Source organism: Chiloscyllium plagiosum, chromosome 6 (genome assembly GCF_004010195.1).
Source record: "Chiloscyllium plagiosum isolate BGI_BamShark_2017 chromosome 6, ASM401019v2, whole genome shotgun sequence".
Classification (NCBI taxonomy): domain Eukaryota; kingdom Metazoa; phylum Chordata; class Chondrichthyes; order Orectolobiformes; family Hemiscylliidae; genus Chiloscyllium; species Chiloscyllium plagiosum.
In genome coordinates, this window is record NC_057715.1 from 95201880 (window position 1) to 95229789 (window position 27910).

The following is a 27910-nucleotide window of genomic DNA, read 5'->3' on the forward strand; positions in this document are numbered from 1 at the left end:
GAGCACCCAGAGGAAACCCACGCAGACACGGGGAGAATGTGCAAACTCCACACAGTCAGCCGACTGAGGTGGGAATTGAACCCGGGTCTCTGGCGCTGTGAGGCAACAGTGTTAACCACTGTGCGACCATGCCACCCACCGTGCTTTTCAAGACACTCAACACCTTCACCTTCTGAATATCAACATGCTCTAGAATACTTCTCCCTCATCTTACTATCATCCATGTCCTTCTCTTTGGTGAATATCATTGTGAAGCACTTATTAAGGACCTCACCTACTCTCTCTGGCTCCACACATAAATTCCCTCCTTTGTCCTTGAATGGACCTACCATTGCCCTAGCTACAATTTTTGTTCCTTATATATACATAGAATGTGTTGGATTCTCCTTAATCCTACTTGCCAAGGACATTTCATTGCCCCCTTTAGCCCTCCTAATTCCTTGTTTAAGTTCTTTCCTGTTTACCTTACATTCCTCAAGGGTCTTCTCTGATCAGTTCCACAATACTGTAGCAAAGGGATTGAATTTGAACTGAGAATGCTATCACTAAATCAATGCTGACAGTAAAAAGAGAATGTTAATAAACCTCGGAATAAAGTGTTGCCATCTCTATCTAAGTTAAACAAGGAAGACAAATTAGATGAAATATAATAGATGCTATTTTATCCCACTACAAGTGTATCCGAATAATAGCAAAGTGATGTGACAAAACCTACTGGCATTATGAACTCTACATGACATTAACCACCATATGTTCAACTCCTGCTACAGAAAAATTTACCTCAGGATTACACATGACAGTCAATCAAATCTAGATTCATCATGATTATGCCAGGGATAGGATATTCTATTTTTGAGGAGAGTCAGTGGATTAAAGGACTATCTACACTGGATTAACAAACTCTGAGAATAGAAATGTGAGAAGATTAGTTTGAAATATGGAAAGATTTTGGAAGAGTAAATGGTGAAATATTCTGACCTCCAGTTTGGGGAACAGTGACAAGATGGGGCAACAGACTCATTATTTTAAATTGACTATCAAAAACGTGAAGAATCACATTAGGGGAGATCCATTTAATTGAACCAAAAGTTTTATTTTGTCCTGATGAATATTTGAACATCACATGCCTTTGCTTCTTCTAAGGGAAAAGTGGTAAAGATGCAGTGCCATGTTGGAGGAATAAGACCCAGGGGGCAGAATATTCCCATTTGCTGTCAAAATATTTATGTTTTGTTATTCATTATGGGATGTGGGTGTTAGGGGTGAGGCCAACGTTTATTGTCCATCCCTAATTGCCCTTGAGAAGATTTGGTGAGCTGCCTTCGGAAACTGCTCCAGTTCATTTGCTGTAGGTAGACCCACAATACCATTAAGGAACGTGCTCAAGGAGATTGACCCACTAATACCAAAAGAATGGGGATATATTTCCAAGTTAGGACAGTGGATGGTTTGAAGGGGGACTTGCAGATGGTGGTGGTAGAGTGTGGTGATATTTTCAAACAGGAAAAGCAAGAGAGTCACAAGGAAACTTAGAGACTTATGAAGTTGCTAAACAAAACTTGCAAGACTGATGATTATGAAAATTTTAGATTTCAACAGAGGAGGAGCAAAAAATTATCAGAGTGAGAACAAGACCATAAAATCTTAAGACACAAGAGCAGAAGCAGCCCATTCAGCCCATTAACTGTGCTCTGCCATTCAATAAGTCTGTCGCTGATCTGATATCCCTCAATAGCACATTCCTGTCTTTTCCCTGTAACCTTTGATTCACTTAATAGTTAAAAATCTGTCTACCTCAGCCTTGAATACACTTAACAACCCAGCCTTAAAAGCCTGTGACAACCATGATGTGGAGATGCTGGTGTTTGACTGCGGTGGACAAAGTCAGAAGTCACACAAAATCAGATCAAAGCCCAATGGCTTATTTAAAGTTACAACCTTTCGGAGCATAACTCCTTCATCGGAGGAACACCTGTTGGACAATAACCTGGTGTCATGTGACTTCTGAGCCCGTGGTAAAGAATTCCACAGATTAATACCCTCCGAGAGAAGAAATTCCTTCTCATCTCGGTCTTAAATATGTGACCTCTTGATCTGAGATTATGCCCTCTGCTCCTAGATTCTTCTTCTGTGAAGAAAGACCCAAGATATTTATTTTGCTTCTCCACCATTTCACTATTTTCTATTATAAATTCTCCTGTCTCTGCTTATAATTCATACATATTTGGCGTTGCTAATATTTTTCTTTTTAGATAACTTTAGAAGATTTGACAGTCTTTTTTTCCTGTTTCTTGCTATTTAATGTTTACACTATATAAATAGTGGAGTGTCATGGAAATCAGTGCTGAGCCACAAATGTTAACCATGTATATTAATGGCTTGGATAAGGAAAGTGAATGTTCGCAAGTCAAGTTTGCAGATGAAATGAGTAGACAAGTGGGAGCTGGTAAGAAGTCAAGTGATGAAGAAGAATGTAGGATCTACAGAGGTTGAGTGAATGGAATATATTAAGATCATAAGACATAAGAGAAGCAGTAGGCCATAAATATTTTGACAGCAAATGGGAATATTCTGTCCCTTGGGTCTTATTCCTCCAACATGGCACTGCATCTTCAATTACCACTTTCCTCTTAAAAGAAGCAATGGCATGTGATGTTCAAATATTCATCGGGACAAAATAAAACATTTTGTTTGATTAAATGGATCTCCCCTAATGTGATTCTTCACAGTTTTATTAGTCAATTAAACACCTTGGCAGGAAGAATGGAGGAGATGAAAATTATTTCAATGGAGTAAGACTGCAGAAAGCTATAGAACAGAGGGATTTGGGAACCCTCCTCCATGAATCCCCAAAAAATCTAGCATCCAAGTTCAGAGGGTAAATAGGAAAGGCAAAAGGAATGTTGGGGGCAAAATTTTAAGGTGTTTGGAAGAAGGTTTTGGGAAGATGTCAGAAATTGGTTCTTTACACAGAGAGTGGTGGGTGCGTGGAATGCACTGCCAGCGGTGGTAGTAGAGTCAGATACATTAGGGACATTTAAGCGCCTCTTGGAAAGGCACATGGAAGGTAGTACAATGAAGAGTATATAGGTTAGTTTGATCTTAGAGTAGGATAAAAGGTCAGCACAACATCGAGGGCTAAAGGGCTTAAACTGTGTTGTACTGTTCTATGTTCCATGTTCTATGAATGTGGCCTTTATTTCAAAAGGATTGGAATATAAAAGTAGGGAGGTTTACAAAAATTATACAAGGCATTAATTAATTCACAGTCAAAATTTGAGTGTGAGTTATTTAAGGAAAGATGTTTTGGAATTAGAGACAGTTTAGAGAAGGTGCACTAGACTGATACCAGATATGGAGGGATTGTTTTATAAGGAGCAAATTGGGCCTATATTCATTGGATTTTAGAAGAATGAGAGTAGACCTTATTCTTATGGAATAGACAAGGTAGATGCTGAAAGAGTGTCCTTGAAACAAATAGATCTAAGAATCTAGTGAGAGTGTGGAAGGAATTATTATCAGTAAAAGAAACATAGCATTAGAAAAATTGAGTGACTAAAAGTTTATAAATCCCTGGATTCAAATGATTTTCACCCTAGAGCGTTGAAAGTGCTCATCTTTGTGATTGCTATTTATGGTGTAATGCTGCCTGCTTGTAAATGGAACTGCAATGTTTTGGAGAAGATATTTGGGAAATCATTGTCTGAGTTAATACAGTCAATATGGACTTACAAAAGGTCAGTCATATTTGACAAACCTGATAGAATCTTTTTAGGATGTTACAAGCAGAATTAATAATGGGAACTGGTAGATGGGTGTGTTTGGATTTCCCGAAGGCTTCTAATAATGTTTCACACAGGATGTTAGTAAATAAAATTGAAGTACTTGATTAAGTGTAATATACCAGCATGGACTGAGGATCAGTTAACAGACAGAAAGTAGGCCGTGGGAAATGGTCACTCTCAGGTTGTCAGGCTGTGACTAGTGAGATACCACAAGGATCATTCTTTGGGCCCATGCTGTTCCCAATGTATATCAATGATTGGGATATAGGGTCCAATTGTAATATGTCCAAATTTTCAGATTATACAATATTGGGAATGTGAGTTGTGAGCAGGATGCAAAGAAGTTTCGAGGGCATTTAGGCTGAGTGAGTGGGCAAGAGCACAGAATGTAATATGGATAAGCGTGAGGCATTTTGGAAAGCAGAACAAAGATATAACTAGTCAGAAATTGGAAAATGTCAATGATGAATGGAGGCATTCTTGTTCATAAATCACTGAAAGTTAGCATGCAGTGTAGCAAGCAATTCGGGAGGCGAATTGTAGGATAGCCTTTATCACAGAAAATAGAAGTCTTGCTTCAATTGTTTAGAACACTAGTTAGACTACACCTGGAGTATAGTATATAGTTCTTGCCCTTTGCTGAAGGAAAGATATACTTGCCATTGAGAGAATACAACAGAGGTTCACCAGACTGATCTCTGGGATGGTAGGACGGTCCTATGGGAAGAGATCAAAATGACTGGCCTGTAGTCTCTTGAATTTAGAAATATGAGAAGTGATCTCATAGAAACTTTTAAAATTTTAAAACTTACAGAAATTTTAAAAGGATAGACACAATAGATACAGAAATGATGAAATGAAGTAGGGGACGTAGTCTCACAAATTAAATCAAGGCACTTTAAATTGAGGTAAGGAGGATTTCTTCACTCATTCAGTGGCAAATGTTTGGAATTTTTCCTATCTTTCATTCACCAACCTTTCTATATCCTCTGCAGATCTACATTACACTCCTCACAGTATACAATACTTTCAAATTTGTCATCATTTGTGTGCAAAGGACTTTGCTTTGCATTGTTCTTGTAGAGGTTATTTATGAGAAAACCAACCAAATGGTCTCTTTCTCTCTAACTCTCTGTGATACTTGCTTTTCCCAAGCATAGAAACCATCTGTCAGCAAGAAAACTGATGAACAATCTCCTAATTATCCTTAATAAGCAGTGGATCAAGATTGAACCTGCTAAACTTTAGTCAAAGAAGATGGCTGGGAGTATCATGCATTTCCTGTAACACAGGACCCAGAAATTATATATCCAATTATACAATAACACTGAGAATCACTGGGAAATATTGCAGTGAGTTGCACCACTGATTGAGCATTATGAAGGTATATATATTCATATTGAAGTTCTTCACCAGAAATATGACCTTAACCCCTGCCATTAGCAATGCAAGTAACAAGGATTTACAGAATGGAAATCATGTCCAGATTCAGAAGATGGTATCCAGGAAATTGATCCAGGAGAAACTGTCCAAATCCTTTTGGACAGTTTCTGAAATCAACTGCTTTACAAGAATTAGGCTCTCAATCAACAATATAATAATCATTAATAATTTAAAAAAAACAGATCCTACAAGAGAATTAGTCTTCCATTACATGATTGGTGAGGTCACTATCTTAACAACAAACTTATCAGAATTGTGGTGTCATATTGGCGTGCTATAATCTGCAAAATATGACTGATTTCACATTGACTTGGGAATAAAAACTGTTGAGTTAACCAACTATTAAAAGCTACTACTTACAGTCTTATCATTTGAGATGAATTGCTGAATTAATGCGTTGCTCTTTGTCCTTGGATCCTGTGACACTCCTGGCTTCATTTTCTTTTCAAAAGTTACTGAATAAATCGTTTCCAGATGGTGATTTGTCCTCCTCATCCCACATTTCAAACAGGTCTCATACACAAAAAAAAGATGATTTCATGCAATGCTTGTGTGTAAATGTCTCATCAAGCCATCTGTGCAAGGGCTCCGGGGTGAAACAATCTCTCTGTAGATCTTGAATTACCGACTGTGGATATTTCCATACCTTTCACCCCTCATAATACCTCAACATGACTTTATTGCTTGGCTAAGGGCCACATGTCAAAAGTTCATGAAAACTTGCACTTGTTTAAAAGTTACATTGCTTATGTTGAAGTACTTCCCGGCAATATTTCACCTGCAAATACAGCAATAGTATTGCCTTTGACCTTTCAATCATCATATTACTTCTGCAGCAGCTTGGCATACATAAAACAAAATTCCAGGATCTGACATTTGAATGTAGCTCATGTCTGGCTTTGCTATACCAAAGCTGTTCACTGCTTCAGGCTGATTCTGACGTCTTTTCTCTACTACTAACACCTTCATAAACCCCTTAGTCACTCCAACACAAAGTACAAAAAGTTCACAAACCTGGTTGTCAAACCATCCGTTCAACTATATCTACTGTATTCCATCACCTACCAATTCCCCACTAGGAGCTAAACTACCCTGCACTAGCCTTGAACTCAAGTCATTGTCAAGTTTCTGTCTGAGTGCACCTCGCACATGAGCCCTCATTTCTGCACTTGTGGCCATATTTGTAAACAACTGCTTTCTTTTCTTGCCTCCACACCAGTTAACATAATAAACAAAACTCTCTCCTCAAATACTGTCACATACTCACTGTCACTAGCATCACTTATTACTCAAAATAACTCGTAGCCGATACCTTTGTCCTGGGAAACTGCTACCTTTTTTTCTTCAATGTTATTGTTGACTCCCAAATCCCTGCCTGTCTTTGCCACAGCTGTACTTTTCCATCAATGTTGGAATGAATCTAATAGAAGTTCATTACTTTGTCTCTTATTTCCCAATCCTTTAGCACTCTGCAGCTTTTGAAATGACCAATTGTGTCATTTTCTTCCAACTCCGCTCCTCCATTGTCATGCTCAGTAGACCTGAATGGGGTTGGTCTTGTTTGACTCCAGTCTTACTCATCTAATCATTCAACATCTCAAGTAATGCCTTCTCCTTTATCGTCCTCCTACACCCTTTGCACTATTTTTCTGTATCTCCTCTTCTGTGTCTGTATGGTGCTGTGTCCCTCCTTGACATCATCCAAAGACTTGCCATCAGACTTCACACTTGCATTGTTGACACTCAGATCTACATTTCCACGATCTCTCTTGGCCTATCAACTACACTTGTCTTGTCAGTTTCCTGGTCCAATATCTAGACCTACATGACACATGTTATTCCATTAGCGATTTTTGAGAAGATTTGAAGCTCAGGTTGATGATAAGTATATAGGTTAGCTCGCTGAGCTTGAAGTTTTGTTTTCAGACATTTCATACCATACTAGGCAACGTCATCAGTGAAAGTCTCTGGTGAAGAACTGGTGGTATGTCCCGCCTGTTTATTTATAGATCTTGGTTTTTTTAAGGTGGGTGATGTCATTTCTAGTTCAGAAGAATTCACTTGTGCATCTTTATTTCATCTATCCAAGAACCATAAATAGAGGGGCAGGACATACCGCCAGCGCTTCACCGGAGACACTCACTGATTATGTTACCTAGTCATGGTGACGAAACGTCTGAAAACAAACCTTCAAGCTCAGCCAGCTAACTTACATACAAGTTATTCCAATTAACTATTGAAATTTTAGTCTCACCATGAATTGTGTTTTTTTCTTCAGTATTAACTTCTGACTGTAAAGCAGTCTTGGGCAATCTTTCTGTTTTAAACTTGCTAAATGAATACAATTTGAAGTACTTCCAAAATTTATTGCTTCTGCTTCAAACATTTAACTTAACAGAGAACAAAGAAAATTTACAGCCCAGGAACAGGCCCTTTGGTCCTCCAAGCCTGAGCCGATCCAAATGTACTGTCTAAACCTATCGCCCAATTCCTAAGCATCTGTATCCCTGTGCTTCCTACTACTCGTGCATCTGTCCAGACGCAACGTTTGTAGTATTTCTTTTCAGGTTTGTACTGAAGGATATTCTGTGACAGATACTCTGCTGCTGTTGTCTTGTTCTATCTGTAATTCTAGATATTTTCAAATCAACCCATTCAGAGATGCTATTAGAGAGCAATGGAGCAGGTGGAACTTGAATTTAGGCCCCCGGCTCAGAGGTAGGGACGCTAGTACTGTGCCACAAAAGGTTTTGAGTTAGTTTGCCCATTGACTTAGGTGTTAACCAATGTAGAGCTCCCAGTGTTGGACTCGGGTGGACAATGTTAAAAATCACACGACACCAGATTATAGTCCAACAGATTTATTTGGAAGTACTGGCTTTCAGAGTGCTGTTCCTTCATTAGTGGACTAGCTTCTAGCTACCTGACAAAGGAACAGCGCTCCGAAAGCTTGTACTTCCAAATAAACCTGTTGGACTATAACCTGGTGTTGTGTGATTTTTAATTTTAACCAATGTAAGTGACAGTGATTACTCGGAGTATTACTGTAATGGCTTCTACTTAGCGTTGGACAATATAGATTCAAGATCTGACAACAGCTCATCTGAGTTGTTTACCAAAAAAAAAGTATCGTTTTTCTGAAGTATTTTCTCAATGGTTGATCATTCTTGTCAATTGATGTTTTCAAAGACTTTCCTAGTACAACACACCCTGTTTAATGTGTGTGGGCTGAATGTAGAAATACAAATTTAAAACGTGCAACTCTTTCCAAGAACAAGATATTTTATGAACTTTGCTGGGACATTCTGAGTTTTACTGACAGCACACGGATTGCAGCGGTTCAAGAAGGCAGCTCCCCCACACCTTCTCTGGAGGGGGGGGAGCGGAGGGAACTAGGGCTGGGGGATCCAGGATGGTCTGGGCAGCTAGAGACACCCACATTCCACAAACAATCCAAAGACGTGCAGGTTAGACAAATCGGCCATGCTAAATTGCCCATTGTGTTCAGGGGTGTGTAGATTAGGTGCATTAATCAGGGGTAATTGTAGATTAATAGAGTAGGGGAATGGGTCTGGGTGGGTTACTCTTCGGAGGGTCGATGTGGGCTTGTTGGGCCAAAGGGTCTATTTTCACACTGTAGGGATTCTATGATTCTATGATTCACCATTAAATTGGTAAATTTGTGAAACTTGACTGCAACCCATAATGACTCTGCCAACATTTTACTACCGTAGCTTTCAAGGTGTCTGAGTAATCAGGTATGGGTTCCTAACTGCAACATTTATACGAGGCTCCGCGCCCAATATTTTTGCATTTAATGTACTATGCATATGTTTTCCATATCATAGGTAAACCAGCTGCCGTAAGAAGAAGAGGGAAATCAGATTCCATCAGTCGATGGTTTTTATAGCACAGTTTGTGGGCCTTTTAGTGCATGAATGCTGCCCAGCCCTTGAAACTATTCCTTTAGCCTGCTCAGACCACCCTAGCCCCTACAACATTTGGAAAACAAAATATTAAGATTATTTTGCAGGCCTGCCATTAGATTTGGCAGGCCTCCTGGAAGTTTGCCTTGTTAGCTTTTCCATGCAGATACATAGTCTCCATGCCTCTGCTAAATATTGTGGCTTCCTGCAATTTCAAAGCAATTGTGGTTTGAATGTGTTTGGTTCATTATCTATTGAAGAGCAGTTTATGTTCAATTCCCAAACCAATAAAACTCCTCATTACCTGTGCAGCTAAGACGAACACAATAAGTATGTTATATCTGTGTGCACACAAGCACGCAGACAAATATAACTTACTCTTTTTATGAAAGAAAACTCTACTATTGAAACTGGATGCTATAATACACTATGATGCAGTAAAACCCGCCATAACTTATTGCAAATGATCTTCCAATAATCCTTTAAATGTCACAACGATATTTAATATCCTTCTGTGAATGTCACTGGGCGCCAGGCTGAAACTGGAATGTTTCTGAAAATGCCAAACAAAATGAAAATCTAAACAAGAGCATTTGGAATAAGTGGTCAAACCACAAATTCAGTGCTCTTTGCAATATTCTGCATTTGTGTAGTTAGCTGCAATCCAATATTGGAAAGAGACCTGAGGAGTTGTCAGGCCCCCTATTTTCATTAAAGCTTCTGTGAATATGTGCCCTAACCAACATGTTGTCAAAGACTGGCCCAGTATGAACTGCAAGTTACCAAGGAGTGCAGTGCTTTAAGAAGGAAACTCAGCATTACCTTCTCTAAGGCAATTAGACGTGGGCAATAAATAATGACATAACCAGCAGAGACCACTCCCAACGGATGAGTGAAAAAAGAAGTGGAGGTGGTTTGAGTTCAAATTTCTACAAAAGGACGGCAGCAAACGAGCTCCCTGGACAATAAAGAATTCAGGAAGTAGAATATCGCCGAAAAGGGGATGTGTGGCAGGAAGGCAGCCAACAGAATCACCCCAGTTCTAATCTCTTCCAACCTCTTCCATCAGGCAGAAGATGCAAAAGCTTCAACGCACTTGCCAGCAAGAACATTCAAGAATAGTTTCTTCTCCGCTGTTTGATCAGACTTCTCAAAGAACCTCTCAAATTTTAAATTTAAGTGTTGATCTCGTTCTCCATGCACCTTCTCTGCAGGCGTAACATTGCATGCTTCGCTCTGTTCTATTACCCGAACACATTTTGTATGGCATAATCTGCATGCAAAATAAAACTATTCATTGTACACAAGTTCATATGACAAGAATAAATCAAATTTTAAAAAGAATTATACAGCATATAAAAATACAGAGAACTGTTAAAAGAAACACGAGGGTAAAAAGACAGTAGGAGGTCAGTTTTTTTTATTCACTTGATAAGGTGGTGAAGTGTTGGCTTCTTGAAAGGCTGAAGTCTGTTTGGTGTAGGTACAGTCACAGTGCTTTCTGGGAAAGTGTTCCAGGAGTTTAACCCAGTGACAGTGAAGGAACAGCAATATATTTCAAAGTCAGGAAGGTGGGTGGCTTGGAAGAGATCTTGCAGATAGTGGCACACACTTCTACACAAAAACCTCATTTGGCCCATCGAGTCTCACTGACCCTCCAAAGAGCAGGTGCTGCCAGACCATTGGAGTTTCTCCAGCAATTTCTGGTTTCTTTTCCAACTTCCACTATCCGCAGTTCTGTATTTCTATGCAGGGGTTTTCAACTGCCCATGGATGCTAGAAGACTGGACCCACTTTGAAAATAATAGCCTCTTGAATATTCTTACGGAAGAGTTAGATAGATCCTGATTAAACAAGGAAGTGAAAGGTTATCAGAGATAGAGGGGAATGTGGATTTAAGTTTACAATCAGATCAGCCATGGGCAAGCTTGAGGGGAGGAATAGGTTACTCCTGCTCCTGATTCACATGTACACATGACATCTTCAGTCTGCAGGGTCAATCCCCTAAATTATCTAGAGGAAATAGCATGAAGGACAATAGCCTTCAGAGCTCCTGTATCTCATCTGTACCCTAAGGATAGCTTCAGCTGCAACTTCTTCATATGTAGGAGGTTACCACAGGTTATGGTGGATGTTGCCAGGGGTCCTGGGCATTTGTTCCCCCTCAATATCTCTGCACCTTACAGCACCATGGCCACAGTGACGATATCCCCTGCTGTGGATGGATTCATTGGTCATAGTTCTAATGAACCTTTGTCAATAGAACAGGTCCTTAGTAATGTGAGCAGTCAACATTCACAAAACACACAAACCACAGTCTGCCATAGTCCTCTGTACAGTGGGAGATGGAAGGCTCTATCAAGCAGTCCCATGGAATGCCTGCACATGGATCTTTGTCATAAAGGGTCTCATTCTGATGTATATAGCACAAGTCATATTTTTCAAAGTCAGTAGGAGATTCTATGTCCAGTAGGATGACTACCACTGTGCCCCAAACCTATGTTCCACATCATTTAAGAAAGTCAGCATTGCACATTAGAATATGCTGTCAAATTGTCACTAATCAAGGTGAGGGGAGATCAGTTCCATGCCCTTGTATAGTCTAAGGAACCTTGGATTGTCTTTTTGAATTGCAGTCTGTTAATGACTTTTTTTTAAGATTGCTTGGGATTACTTCTGCTTCACAGATCTGACTATGATCAATTTGTAATGACCAGTGACACGATCAAGATTGCTCATGGCTAGGATTTGAATCTGACATACTTGGTCACTTCATGTGTTTCACATGAGGAATTCTTTAACTTGACCCCTCTCAGCCCTGTGCGACATAAATGCCTGATTGATGCAATTGCCCTTTGATGGGTATCACTTTACTCAGAGGTTGAATATGCTTCCTTGGACAGAAACAAGCACCTACTCTGCCCAGTCCAGGTGTGGTGGCTGACATCTTTCAATTTCATTGCAGATTTGTGATTCAGTTGAGGACGGAATGTGACTCAGGTCAAGCTTCACAAAGTGGGTCGTAAGCTCAGCAAATCAATCTACAGGACCCTTCCAAACATTAGTATTCCTTTTTTGTTTGGACTTCCCCCATTAGTTCTAAACTTCCACACATTTCCAACTAGCTGTTTCATTTATGCCTTCAGCTCCTCACATTATCCCCTGAGTCCACAGTTTAATATATTATAAAGTTAAAAATCACACAACACCAGGTTAAAGTCCAACAGGTTTAATTGGAAGCACTAGCTTTCAGAGTGCTGCTCCTTGATCAGGTGATGAAGTTAATTGTGGGGAATAGAGGCAGCCAGTTGAGATGCAGAGAAGACAATAATTGTAACGGCAGTGAGAGGCTACTCTACATACAAGGCTGGGAGATAATAGAGCACTTGAGGGTGCAGTTACTGTGGGACTCATGCTATTAGTGATGGTCACCACCACCCTGACTTCAACCTGGGGTCAGTACATAACTATAATATATTATGATTTGGAGATGCTGGTGTTGGACAGGGGTATGCAAAGTTAAAAATCACACAACACCAGGTTATAGTCCAACAGGTCTTTTTGGAAGCGCTAGCTTTCGGAGCACTGCTCCTTCAACAGGTGGTTGATATGGAAGCACTGATCATGACAGCCTCAGTGGCTGATTGACTGTGTCCAAGCCCCTGGACTGAGATCTATGACTGGCTAAAGGTGGCTCCCCTTAACTGACAACAATTCTCCTTGACTTGACTGAGGACTGGCCTCCTTAGACTTGGAGGTACGGTTATTTGATGGATGTACATGCCGCATGTTTACTGCTGAAGCTGCTGGCACACGTTGTTGGTGTCACTTTGACATAGCACGGTGCCATTCAGTAACATATCTGCTCTCCTTGACTGATCACTGCTGGCAACCATGACAAGCTGTCTGGTTTTCTGTCTGTGCTAACAGATATCAAGTACTGTGGGGGAGGCTGTAAGTTCTGAATGAGATGACAATGCTGAAAAGGCAAGGCACAGATGTTGTGTCCATCTAAGTTTGTGAAACGTGAGTGAGCACTAAAGGAGATGTTCCCTGTTCTGATGCACCAAGTTGGGCACTGGTGCCTGTCGCTGTGTAACTAGTCAGGCAGCAGCATTGCAATGAAAGATGTTGGTATGCTCAAAATGCAGAATTGAAGTGGTAAACTCGAATATGTGAATTAAAGATGAGTCATGATGATGGGCTGAGGCTGCTGTGTGTCAGATGGGACATGGATGGGAATGTGCAGGTGGTTACTGGATATAGCGAAAGGAAAATAGCGAAAGGAATACAGTGAAAGTGTTCTGCCACACCAATGCCCCTTCCCTTCCCACGATCACCACTTGCATCACATGTAACAAAGCCTGTATCAGTCTGTACAACCACCTACAGACTTACCTTGAGAATAGAAGAGAGTCATCCTTGCCTGTGAGGGACCACCAATGATGATGAAGATGATGATGTATATGGACCATGTCCTGAGATCTAGGGACTACTGTTCAACATAGAGACCCAGAAGAGCAAGTCTGAGCTGCAGTTGCCAGGTACTCACTCTGACTTTCATGTCAAGAATTGTCACCATCTTGTTTCTCTCTAATGCCTGGTACAATAGCAAACTGCACAGAAGTGAGGCCAGTTTATGTAATAATGAGATGTTAATGCATAAGAGTAAGTCTCTCAGTATTTACATACACGGTTGTCATCTTGCTGTTTAAAAACCTTGGGTGCACAATTGGATTAGTTTTTCCCAACATCAAGAATCCCTTTTTTCCAAAAATCTGTTTTTTTTTTCCCCAACTGAATTGCCATTGTTGTTCAAAAATGCCCATTATTTTTTAAGAATTTTCTGGATGGGATAACATAGTGCTGTGTCCCTTTAGCAAGCGATCAGCTGAAAAGGTATAATTGCACTAGAAGCAGTGCAGAAGAGATTCACTTGACTGATTCCTAAGATGAAGGAATTATCTTAAGAGGAAAGGTTGAGCAGATTGGGCCCATACTTCACTGGAAATTAGAAGAATGAAAGGTGATCCTGTTGAAACCTAGCCTGAGGGAATTCGATAGAGTAGGTGCTGACATGAGATTTCCCTTCACTGAAGAACTTCAAACTAAGGGTTACATTTTTAAAAATGAGGGTTTCCCATTTAAGATGGGGTTGAGAAGTTTTTCTTATTCTCTTAGAGGGTTGAATTCTGTTCACAAGAGTGCAGTGGAGGTTGGGGCATTGAATATTTTCAAGATTGAGTTCAGTATAATTTTGGGTAAATGAAGTGGGGTTGAAGGTATGAGGACAGACGGGAAAGTAGACTTGAGGATCTTTTCAGATGAGCCGTGAACTTACCAAATGGTACAGCCGACTCAGACGGCTGGACTCAGGGCTACCCCTGCTCCTAAATCTTGTGTTTATGTGTTCTTGCTTTTCAGGGTGAATTGCTCAGGCTCTTTCCAAGGAAAATGATTTGGCTTGGCCATGGCTGGCAACGGAATCTGAAGAAAAGACCTCATGGTCCAACCTTTCTACTCTTGAGGCTCACTGGGGATGTGGTGTTGCAATCATGGTTAAGTGGCAAGAGATATGAGGAGCAGGGGTAGCCCTGAACTAGCTGGACACTTTTGTAAGTTCATGGCTCATCCTCAACTCTACTTTCCTGTCTGTCCTCATACCTTTGACCATCGTTTATCTACCCGAAATTATACTGAACTCAATCTTGAAAATATTCCCTGCCCCAGCCTCCACTAGGGGAACATTTGGGTCCTGTCACTAGGGCCTAGGTCCAACAATCAACTTGGAGCCTCTTCTCCCCTATAATTACCAAATAAGAAGGAAAAAGGATTATCCCCTCGTTCATGCCCTTCCCATGAATCAGATTATTGTTTGGGTTGGAAGGTGAGGGGCATCTGGGCAATTGTGCCTCCCTCCTCAGGCAGTGGGGCAGCTAAATGTCTCCAGATGTGAGAAGGGTGGGTGCTGAAGGTGTGCTGAATTGCTACTTAAGCCCAGTCGCCATTGAGATGCTCTAACTGCAAGCACCTAAAGAGATCAGAGGTTACAAGCAGGCATGTTCCTGCTGAAACCTATTGGATTAGCATTTGTGAAATTTCAGGTCCATTCTTTGGAGGTAGACTGTAAGCTTTTCAGTTTAGTTGTGGAAGTGGACTGTCATTACAACATTATGAAATGACTGCACTGCTGAAGCTACAGTTTCCAGCTTTTCAGACCCGAGACCTAATTTGACATTGGCTTGGTGCTTTGGATATAGGCTTTCATTTTCTTTCTCCTTACACTTTTGAAAGAAATACCCTACATATGCACAAAAGCACATAACTGAATGTTATCGTAGTAAAAATCAGAATTCAAATAACTGAAGGCAGCCTTTGTTTGGGTGGTGGAGGGGAACATGGAGCGACAGGATTTGAAGAAGTACTATATTGTTAAACAGATGGAGAACAGAAATTATTTTCCCTTTCCAACCTGCATCTGGTATCAGTACGTGAGACTCATTCATCATTTGGAAGCTATAATAAATTTTACTTGTCCCCAGCACTGATTTAACATCAAGCTAAATAAATCCCAGCCTCTGAAAAGTGCCCTAGCTTAAACCAGGTGAAACTTTCATTCATCATATGTCAAGACCCTTAGAACCTGGTGGTCTGACAATTAGAAATGTTGATAACTGAACTCTCGCCATCTGTATGGTACTGGAAGCTTACAACACAAATTACTGGGCTTCATGTAATTTCTGAGGGAGTGACAGTGAACTACTAACATTGTAAGTGAATTCCTCTTTTCAGGGACTTTCACATTCTTTTAAAATCTTCAGCTTCACACCCATCATGAAGAAACCTATTGTTAATGCTGTCCTCTGTCCTCAGGCACCATGCCTTCCAAGCAATCTTCAAATTTCCTGAACAGATTGTTAGCATTCAGATCCATGCTATCTTCTTCGTGTCCCTTTCTGAGCCTATTCAGGCAGGTTTCCATCTTTCTATGGCATCTAAACACCTTTAACCAAAGTCATCAATAAAGACTTCTGTGGCTTTGAACATTCAACATTCTCTTGGCTTGATCTCAATGTTGCTCAGCAGCTTTCTACAGGCTGACCACACCATCCTCCTCAAATACATCCCCTCACTCTGCTTGTTAAATGGGATTACCTTCACTAAGTTCTACTCTCTCCCTTACAAATTTCCCACTCCTTGAACTTGGGTGCTTCCCCCTTTTAAACCACCATTAACACAAATTCTTTCGGTTTCCCAGGGTCCTAGTTTTGTTTGCCCAAATCCTCATACATTTCTCCACCTCCCCAATTCCTTCTCAGTCTTCTTGACCCTCCTTAAAATCCAATTTCAGTGAAGATTTTGATTGCCTTCCCCCTCCCCCCCAACCCCCCATTGCTGCTCAATATCCATGTGTTTGCTTACTCCTCTATGAAACATTTTGGAATATGTTTCTCAATTACTGCAAAAGGATATGCAAATGCAATTATAGGATGATATTTATCTGTCAACTTTGTTAAAGCTTTGTTCAATTATTAATCAGCTTCTGACTCAGCACAGAGCACATTATTGTAAAGCAGTTGTTCTTTATTCCTTTTTTCCCCCAAATGCTAAATTATATTCCCTTGAAGCACAAATGAAAGAGAGTATAAGGTTAATTTACTGATTTACGCCCCCAGTGGGGACGTGCCATGAAAACAGGATTGGTACAGCTAGATTGACAATATTATCAACTCCCTTGGTATTGTGGTACACCCCTCTGAATAGGTCTCACAAATTTAGAAATGTAATTATATTAAAGAGAGTACATTGACTCCACATCTTATTTCCTCCTCACTGCCCTTAAAGAGTGCTCAGTTTGAATGGAGTCAGTACTAAAATGTGCATCATTAGGAGGCTCAATTTTATGAGAGAGATTTGCAGGACAATTGCAATCCTGTCTTTATTAAGAATGAGCCACAATCATCGACCCCATGAACAAAGACATGAATGATGATCATTGATTTCTTATTTATTGCATTTTTAACCTCATCTGTAATTGCACAGAGTTTAAAAATGAAGTTTGCTTCAGCCCTGAAATATGATTTATATAAGTCCAAATGAAAAGCTTGCCTTTGTTGGTGGATTGGGTTGGGGGTTGGGGAGGGAATGGATACATTTATGTTCAGATAGGTGCCTGCAAATACAAAAGATAGAAGAATTCAGGATTTGTCTTTTCTGTTTTTGATATAACATTCTCTGTGGCTTCTCAAGAGTTGCACGATATTTAGCTGGATAGTTTCAAAGCAGGATTTTGGATTATTAGTAAAATAACTCCACAGAGGCCAGTATTCCATCACCAAGTCACTCTTTATTTACACATGAACAGTTCTTGACAATAATACTACCTCATAGAAAGTCAGGTATTAGAGTGGCAGAGTCTCTGACAGTTAACCCTTTTACATCAGCCAGGGCTCTCTGATTGAACCAGGTTAACAGTCCCAATCAGGGAACTCATTATCTATGAGGTCCGGCTGGATGTTCTTGTTATAACCACGACAGCTAGCTTTTCGCCAGAGAACAAATCTGTTCGAGCAGGCAAACTGCCCCTGCTTTCCAGGGAGCCCACTAAAGCAGAAAATCGGGATCAGCAAATGAGGAAGTCAAACTCTCATATAAAACGTGGTTCCTATCTTTTTCAGTTTATTTAGCATTTAAAATACCAGCCTATGTAGTGAAAATGTCAGCCAAACTATATGTTGCATTGGACATTAATACACAATATGGCAATTAGAAATGTCACAGGCTTAGGCTTATTTATTATTATTCCAACCAGGGTTTCTGATAACTTGCTGGCTGAGAATTCAGATGGCACCTCCTCTGCTTTTCAGATAGAAGGTGAGATCCCAAGCACCTGACAGGGGTGGGTGGGCTGGAAACTGAAACTATAAGTGCAGATAAGGGAACTCACTCCCATTTAATGTCCCTTTGCAAAACTGGACAGCTGTGAACACAACTGGCCATTGCGTTCAGATAAAGGACTAATATATGTTCGCAAAAATGATAAGTTAACTAATTACCTGGATGCAGTGCTCACAGGAACAGAAGTGTGCTTCCCAATTCGACAACAATGCTAACAGTTGTTACCAAGACCTTCTAATTCCCTCACTATATCTCCTGATAAGTCTATTCCTTCCTCATCCTTTTCCTTCCATCTCCTTGCCCTATCACCTCCTTTGTAATGATGCTTTCTCCTAATCAATCCCTTATCAATACCTCATCTGCATGTCATGACTGATGAAAGCATTCAACCTCCTTCCAGTAGGTAGTAGTCTGAATGTAGTCCCTGCTGTCAGTAAATTATTTAGTCACAGCCGGGAAAGCCAATATTAGGTGTAAGTTTTGCACAGACTTCTTTCTCTGTATCCACTTCATTGCAAAACATTGACACAACCTGGTTCCTGGGTGCTGTAATTAATTTGCAACAGGATTTAACATTTAATATCTCCATAGCCAACTAAGAACCAACAAATCAGTCATATTACATTATTTTGACTGGAAATGGAGAATCAATAGACATCATATTTGTCACAAAATAAAGGCACTGGATTGCCATTGTTGCTAATGCTCTTGTGCCATTCAAATCTAAAGTCATTCGAAAGTGGGCAGGCAATGAAACCATTTCAAGGACATCATTTTGGCTTTCTGCCAATTGCACAGTAATTACTACAGGTCCAATGCAATGTTAGTATTTTGTTTTAACCTGAAAAGAAGACTGCATGTGAATAATATTAAGAAACATCTTAAACATTTTCATAATTTTAGTAATGGTCTGCACAGCCATTTGTTAGCATTAAAAGCTTATCCATGTTCACATTTTAATCAACAGACCTCTGCACGCTGATAGCAGTCTAACTCGGATTTGCATAAGTTTCAGTCACAAAACAGTATATCAATGACCTCGCAGGTAGCAGGTCAAGAAATCCTACAAAGAAATTCTCAACACAATTCCAGGAGTTTGGCTTTACAGATCTAAAGGAATGATTAATTTTCACAATGGCTTCAGCAAACTAAATTGAAACATCTATCTTTATTACTGAGTTTAAGAAAGGGTTTAATTAGCAAAGCCAAGATAATAGCTTGCATTTTTCAAATAAAGTTTCTGATGAACTTTTTACTCTTAGACAAAATAAGAAAAATACATTTCCATGTAAGACTAGGCCAGACCACTCAAAACATTTGTGAGCAGGCAACCCAGACCATAACTTTGCAATTTTTTTCGGTAAGTGTATAGTGAGAATTACCCGGAGTAAGCTAGCTAGGTCAACTATTATGTTTTAAAACAGACAGACATTTATTCACAAAATTGCACAATGAAATACAAAGAACAGAATAAAGAACCCCTACAGAACTCAGTCTATCCAAACTAGACTTAATTATGCTGATCCGAATATACAGAACAGTCCCAATAAGCAAACCCTCTTAAAACACAGTTAAAAATGGAACAGATGCTTAGAGGTTGACGTTAGAAGGGCAGAAAGAGAGAAATTTTCCACATAGCTCACGTTGAACTCCTAACGAGTTTTGGACTGAACTGCTCAACTAGAGAGCTGACCACTCTCCTTTCATTATACAGGTCACTTCTAAACATGACCACTTTGGCCTGAAGTCTCATCTATTTACATATAAACAAAAAGGTCTCTCGAAATCCTTTTCATTTCTGTACCAAATCAGTCTGATTGGAGCCCAGCCTGGTTTATAACCCCTCTGAAAAAAATCAAGGATGCAGCATACTTGAGAAAAGGAACAGCTTTGAGAAAATTAGAACCAGCTTTGTGACAACAGCCAGACTACTGATTAATAATTGGTGGCACATTTCATTATAACAAGACTGTGGCGTATTTCAGTACCTAACTCTTGGTACCTTTAACCCTTAACCAGCTATTAAAAGAGACCTTAATGCAATAGATAGGGCTAAGTGATCCTACAATCAATGGACCAGATTTAAGATTTTAGATCAGAGTGGTGCTGGAAAAGCACAGTAGGTCAGGCAGCATCCGAGGAGCAGGAAAATTGATGTTTCAGGCAAAAGCCCTTCATTAGATCGATGCCCTGATCTGATCTGTGCAGTATTCCATTCTGGAAAGATTGCTGGTTTGTTTGACCAGTTGTTTTAAAAAATTCTCAAGGTCAGGTTCGTAGGAGAGTAGTCTGACACAGAACAAACGACCAAGAGGCGAGTCTGCTAGAATATGGGCATTTTATTCCCCGCAGCGTCGCCACAGCCAGGTCTCATACTTACAACGGGTCTGGCTTATACTCACTCTACATGTTACCGGAACTGGGAGCCGTCAGTTCTCGTAGAGCGGTTGCCAACAACCCACGCTCGGGGGGTAAATGTAACCCCGGAGCAGACTCACCGAACTGGAGACTTTTCCAGCTTTTTATTCTTTTCCAGATATAAACATTCATGTGAACAGCAGAGCAAGGCTAAAAAACACATTCCATTCTGGTTACATACAGATAAGAAGATTCACACGGGGAGGTGTGTAATAAGATTCACACGGGACTAAGCAACACCTCCATTCCGGTTAGATTCACACATGTATTGGGACATAATTTTTAACCGTTTCACCACATTCCACTGCTTGGCCCAATACATGTGTTACATTATGATTCACACATGTATTGGGACATAATTTTACACCACATAGGTCAGAGGCAAGGGTGGAGTGGATAGGTGGGAAAGGAGATTGGCAGGTAGGACAGGTCATGAGGACAGTGCTGAGCTGGAAGGTTGGAACTGAGGTAAGGTGGGGGGAGGAGAAATGAGGATACTGGTGAAGTCCACCAGATTTAAGATTTGCAGTTCTGCCACATCCAGTGCAGAATGCTGGTGGACAATCAAACAATTCACTGAAAGAGAAGGCTCTATTAATATCCACCTCCACAATGATTAGGAAACCCAGCACATCGTGTTAAAGATAAGACGGAAACATTTGCAATAATTTTCAGCCAGAAGTACTGAGTGAGTGAACCACATTCACTCCCTTCTGAGATCCCTAGCATTAAAGATGTCAGATTTCAACCAATTTGATTTATGCTGGTGCAAGATACTAGATACTGCAAAGTTTATGGGCACTGACAACATTTCAGCAAAAGTATTAATGACTTGTGCTCCAGAATTAGCTGCACCCCTGACCAATCTGATCCAGTGCAGCTACAACTCTGACACATATTCATCCATGTGAAAAAATGCTCAGGCATGCCCATAGCATATTGCAGGACAAATCCAACACAATTAATTACTACCCCATCAGTCAGCACAGAATTACCAACAAAGTGATGAAAGTGGTCAGCAACAGGGCTAGCAAGCTGAACTTGTGAAGTAATAACTTTAAATGAAGCTCAGTTTTGGTTCTGCCAGAGCCATGCAGCTCCTGACCTCATTACAACTTTTCAAGCATAGTTGACTTCCAGAGGTGTGGTGAGAGCCCTGGCAAAGCTGGAGTCAGTGGAATCGGGGCAAATCTCTTTGTTCGTTGGAGTCATATCTCTCACAAAGGAAGATGATAGTAAGTGTTGGAAGTCAGTCATCTCAGCTCCAGGGCATCTCTGCAGGTGTTCCTCAGGGTAGTGTCCTAGGCCCAACCATCTTCAGCTGCTTCAACAATAACCTTCTTGCCACCAAACATTAAATGTGGAAATGTTCACTGATGATTGCACAATGTTGAGTACCATCATGACTCCTCAGACACTGAAATAATCCATGTCCAACTGCCACAATGCATGGGCACTACCCATGGTAGGAAGTAAATTCATGCCACACAAATAGAGTCATAGAAATGTACAACACGGAAACAGACACTTTGGTTCAGCTCATCCATGCTGACCAGATATTCCAATCCAATCTAGTCCCATTTGCTAGCACTTGGCCCATATCCTTGCAAATCCTTCCTATTCATAACCCCATCCAGATGCCTTTTAAATGCTGTAATTGTACCAGCCTCCACCACTTCCTCAGGCAGCTCATTCCATACACGTACCACCCTCTGTGTGAAAAAGTTGCCCCTTAGATCCCTTTTATATCTTTCCCTTTCACCTTAAACCTATGCCCTCTAGTTTTGGACTTCTCCACCAAAGGAAAAGACCTTGTCTATTTATCCTATTCGTGCCCCTCATGATTTTTGTAATCCTCTATAAGGTTACCCTTCAGGCTCCAATGCTCCAGAGAAAAGCCCCAGTCTATTCAGCCTCTCCAGGAAGCTCAAATCCTCCAACCCTGGCAACATCCTTGTAAATCTTTTCTGAACCCTTTCAAGTTTCACAACATTCTCAAATGCCAAGCAATAACCATCTCCAACACATTTGATATTCAATGACATTAACATTGCTGAATTCCCCACGAGTAACATTCTAAGGACTACCACTGACCAGAAACTGAACTGGTCCAGTCATGAGGCAACAAAAGCAGGTCAGCAGCAGGGAAGCTTGTGATAAGTAACTCACCTCATGTCACTCAAAGAATGTCCGCCATCCACAAGATACAAGTCAGGGATCTGTGTTCAATTCCACATTTGGGTGACTGTCTGTCTAGAGTTTACTCATTCTCCCATGTTTGCATAGGTTCTCCAGGTGCTCTGCTTTGCTTCCTCAGTCCAAAATTGTGCAGGTTAGGTGGGGATTGGACATGCTAAATTGCCCATTGTGTTCAGGCTCAGTGGATTAGCCATGGGAGATGTGGGGTTGCAGGGGTGGAGTAGGGGAGTGGGTTTGGATGGGATGCTCATCAGAGGGTTGGTGGGGACTCGATGGGCTGAATGGTCTTCTCCCACATTATAGGGATTCTATGATTCAAGCTTGATACCTTCCATGACAAAGCAGCCTGCTTGATTCACACCACATCCACTATTTATTCCCTTCACTACTGACACACAGTAGCAGCAGAGTATACCATATACATGATGCCCTGCAGTAACTCACCAAGGCTCCTTTAACATCACCTTCCAAACCCATGACCACTACTATTGAGAAGGACTAAGGCAGCAGATACATGGGAATGACATCACCTGAAAATTCTCCTCCAAGCTATTCAGAATCCTGATTTGGAACAGTATCATTGATGCTTTAGTGTCATCGGGTCAAAGTTCTGAAACTCCCTCCCTAACAGCAATCTGATTGTCCCCATACTAGGAACTGCAGTACTTCAAGAAGACAGCTCACTACCACTGCCTCCAGGGCAAATAGAGATGGGCTATAAATGCCGGTGATGTCCAAATACTATGATTGAATTTTTGAAAAAACAGTTTTGGATTCCCTGCTTTTGTTGACTTGTAGCACATCCTTATGAAGTTGAAGTCTCAAATCATTAGTAGGAGGAGTCCCTGGCCCCAGCTATTTCTCTAGGGATAGATTGCTTGAATTTTCAGAGGGAGATAAGTGTTCTTTTGAGATGTTCTTTAAATGGTCAGTAGTGATGATGTGGGTGTCTGTCTGGGACCAAATTGTGTGTGCAGCCGGCAGTGTTTGAGAGAACGACTTAACGTGGCCTGAGAGATCCAAAATGGCAGGTCATGAGCCAAGGAGGAGAAAGTGAGGACTGCAAAAAGTGTGGTGCTGGAAAAGCACAGCGGGTCAGACAACATCGAAGAGCAGGACAGTCAATGTTTCGAGCATAAGCTCTTCATCTGGAATGCTCCTGATGAAGAGCTGATGCTTGAAATATCGACTCTTCTGCTCCACAGATGCTGCCTGACCGGCTGTGCTTTTCCAGCATCACACCGATTGTGAGCCAAACCAACATTAGAAGCAGGTTGTCATCAGAATTGCCCACGTTGCATGTTCCCAGCATACTCTGCAGGCCCATTCCCACACTTTCATGGACAGGAAGCATCGGACAGGAAATGCCACAGGAGCTGATAATTTTCGATCAGTGGCACTGTAGTAGGGAAAGAATATAACACAGCAAACTTCCTGGATAATACTAGAATAGATGTGAAAGCAGGCTGTGGTGAGGAGATAAAGAGTTTACAGATGGATATTGACAGATTAGTAGAATGGGCCAGATTCTGGGAGATAGAGTTTAATGTGGGCAAGTGTGAGGCTTTCCATTTTGGCCAGAAAATTAAAAGGAGCAAATTATTATTTAAATGGGAAGCAGATTCAAGGTGTGTCAGGGCAGAGTGTCGTTGCGCATGAATCTCAGAAAGTGGGAATGCAGGTGCAGCATATAATAAGAAAGGCAAATGGAATCTTAGCATTTGTTGCAAAAGGACTGGATGAGAAAAGTAAAGAAACGTTCTTACAATTATATGAGGTGTTGGTGAGACCACGTTTGGAGTACTGTGACCAGTTATGGTTTCCTTACTTGAGGAAGGATATAGCAACACTGCAGGCAGTTCAAAGGAGGTTCACCAGATTGATTCCACAGATGAAAGGGCTGTCTTTTGGGGGCAGTTAAATAGTTTGAGCTTGTACTCACTGGAGTTCAGAAGGATGAAAGGGATCTAATTGAGATATGTAAAGTGCTAAAGGAGATTGATAAGATGCACATTGAACAGATGATCCCCCTTGTGAGGCAGTTTCAAACAAGAGGTTAAAGGTATAGAGTGAGAGGAGGTAGGTTCAAAACTGAGATGAGGAGAACCTACTTCTCTCAGAGGGTTGTGAATCTGTGGGACTCACTGCCCCAGAGTGTGATGAGGCAGAATCAATGACTAGATTCAAGAAAAGAATTTGATGCAGAGTGGGAAAAAGGGCGATGGGGAGCAAGCAGGAAAGTGGAATTGAGACCAGGATAAGGTTAGCCATGATCATGTTAAATGGCGGAGTGGGCTCCAAGGGCTGTATCGCCTACTCCTATACTCCAATATTCAAAGCCAAATTATATGGTCTTTGCATTATAAAAATAAGGAAATACTGGCAGCAGGTATACTGAGCACTGCTCTGACCTCATCTAAAATAATAAGTACATTGTTAAGTGTCTAAACATTGAAAGCACCTAGTTTCCCAGGAGATAATCCAGTGATTCATTAGGACAGTACATGGCATAAATGGAGTGAAAAATAAGGTACTCAGTAAAAGTTGAGCATTTATCTGATTGGAAATGCTGGACATTTAGATTCTTGTCATAAAACAGTAAGAATCTGGAAAAAAACATGAGACAAAATATTACTATCAGTCTTGAAAGAAAACCTTTCTACAAAACCATAGAAACATTACAGGAAAGATAGGTGCCATCATTCCATCATATCTGCATCAGCTGAATAAACAAGTCATCCAATCTAATGCCATTTACTAGCACCTTGTCTATAACCCTGCAGCTTACAGCACTGCAGGTGCAGATCAGGTTCAATAGAGATGAGATGAGTGTTTCTGTCTCTGTCACCAAGCTGGCAATGATTTCCAGGCTTTAAATTTTTCCTCAGATCCCCTCTAATCTTTCCATCAAGCACCTTAACTCTGTGTCCCCTGCTAACTGAAGATTCTGCTAAATGAAACACACCTTCCCTGCCCACTAAATTCAAATCTTACTCTATTTCATACACCTCAATGAAGTTAACCGCAGCCTCCTCCATTCTAATGACTAAAGGCTAGACTATCAATTTTGGTTACAATTTTCAAGCTGGGGCACTGTTCTTTTTAGTTTTCTCTGTATTCTGTCCAGAGAGCAATTATTTGTAATGTGGTCATGAGATCTGTACACCACGTTCTAACGATGGCCTAACCAGTGTCTTTAAGTAGTCTGGCATTTCATCCCTTCTCTTTCACTCAAGGCATTGCCTAATGAGGAAAAAAAATCCCATAAGCCTTCTTTATCATCTCATCTACCTGTCCTGTTACCTTTAGATACCTGTAGAGAGGTACACCATTCATTACTCTTGTGGATTTGTTGTGTATTCCTTTGTTTTTTTTTGTGCTCCCTTCATTCCAATATAAACTTGCAAGTCTCTGGATTGAATCCCATTGGCCACTTTCCTGCCCACTCAATCAAGCTACTGATAGTATTCCTGATGAAGGGCTCTTGCCCGAAACATCGATTTTCCTGCTCCTCGGATGCTGCCTGACTGCTGTGCTTTTCCAGCACCACACTCACGACTCTGATCTCTAGCATCTGTCGTCCTCAGTTTCTCCCTACTGATGTCATCCTGTAGCCAATGGTCATCTTCTTCACTTCACCAGACCAATTTTCAGTCATCTGCAAATTTCCCAATTATGTCTCCCACATTTAAGTTTAAATCATTATATTCCATAAGCAGCAAGGGACCTAGCTCTGAACCCTGTGAAATACCACTGGAAACCACTTTCCATTTGAAAAAGAAACATCTGTTGACCATTACTTTTCATTTCCTGTCATGGAGCTAATTTTGAATCAAACTCACCACACCCCAACGTAACCCGTGGGCTTTAACTTTTCTGTCCAAATCACCATGTGGGACCTTGTCAAGTGCCTGACTAAATTTTATGGAGACGACATTCATTGCACTACAATAAAAACAGTAATTGATAAAGAATCTGATAACGAATTAAAACATTAATTCTGCTTTCTTCCCACAAGTGCTGTCAGACTTCTTCGGTTTCTCCAGCAATTTCTGTTTCTGTTCCAGATTTCCAGCTTCGACAGTTCTTCATTTTATCCATTGCACTACCCCAATTAATCGTCCTTGTGACTCCTTCATTGATTTTGTTAGTAAGACACTATCTTTCCTTGACAAAACCATGTTGATTATCCCTGACTAATCTGGCCTTTCCAGGTAATAGTTAATACCATCTCTCAGTATTAGTTTCAGTAATATGCTTTCCTCCAATCTTTTGGTAGACCACCCTATCTCATAAGGATTAGAAAGTCACAGCATCCAGTATTTACTCTTTGGCTTCCTTTAACAGTCTAGCATCCAAATGTTCCACCTCTGGAGATTTATCCACCTTCAAGGAGGTTAGTCTCTCCAATATTTCTCATTATGTTTTACTTTACCTAATATTTCACACTTCCCAAACTAGAATGTCTCCTTTGTGAACTCAGAGACAAAATACTCATTTCGAGCCCTGGCCACATTTTCTGCGTCCAGGTACATGTTATCATGTGGATCTTTAATGGGCTTGATCCTTTCCTTGGTCAGCTTCTTGCTCTTAATATACTGTTAAAGCATCTTTTCATTTTCTTAAATGTTTCTGGCCAATTTTTAAAATATTGTCTCTTTGCTTTCCTAATTTCCTTTTCCGCTTCATATTATGCTTTGTATACTTCTCCAAGCTTCCTAAGTTATTATATTTTTGAGATTGGAATTATCTTTATTTTTCTGCTATAGCTTACCCTGTATGCTTTTGGACAACCAGGAAGATCTAGAATTGACAGTATCATCTTTTTTGTTTGGGCTCTGTCGATACTGTGACCATGGAATCTTGACTTTGAATACTTCCCACTGACTGACCACTGATATTTCTTCAAGGTAGCTGTATCCAGTCCACTTTTCCAGATCATCTCTCAGCTTTGTAAAATTTGCCCTCCCTTAATTTAGAGTGTTTACTCATGTTATAAGGAAGATTATAAAGTTATAAAAGTAACAAGGAAAATTGATGAGGGCAGCGCAGTAGATGTGATCTATATGGACTTCAGTAAGGCGTTCGACAAGGTTCCCCCATGGGAGACTGATTAGCAAGGTTAGATCTCATGGAATACAGGGAGAACTAGCCATTTGGCTACAGAACTGGCTCAAAGGTAGAAGATGGAGGGTGGTGGTGGAGGGTTGTTTTTCAGACTAGAGGCCTGTGACCAGTGGA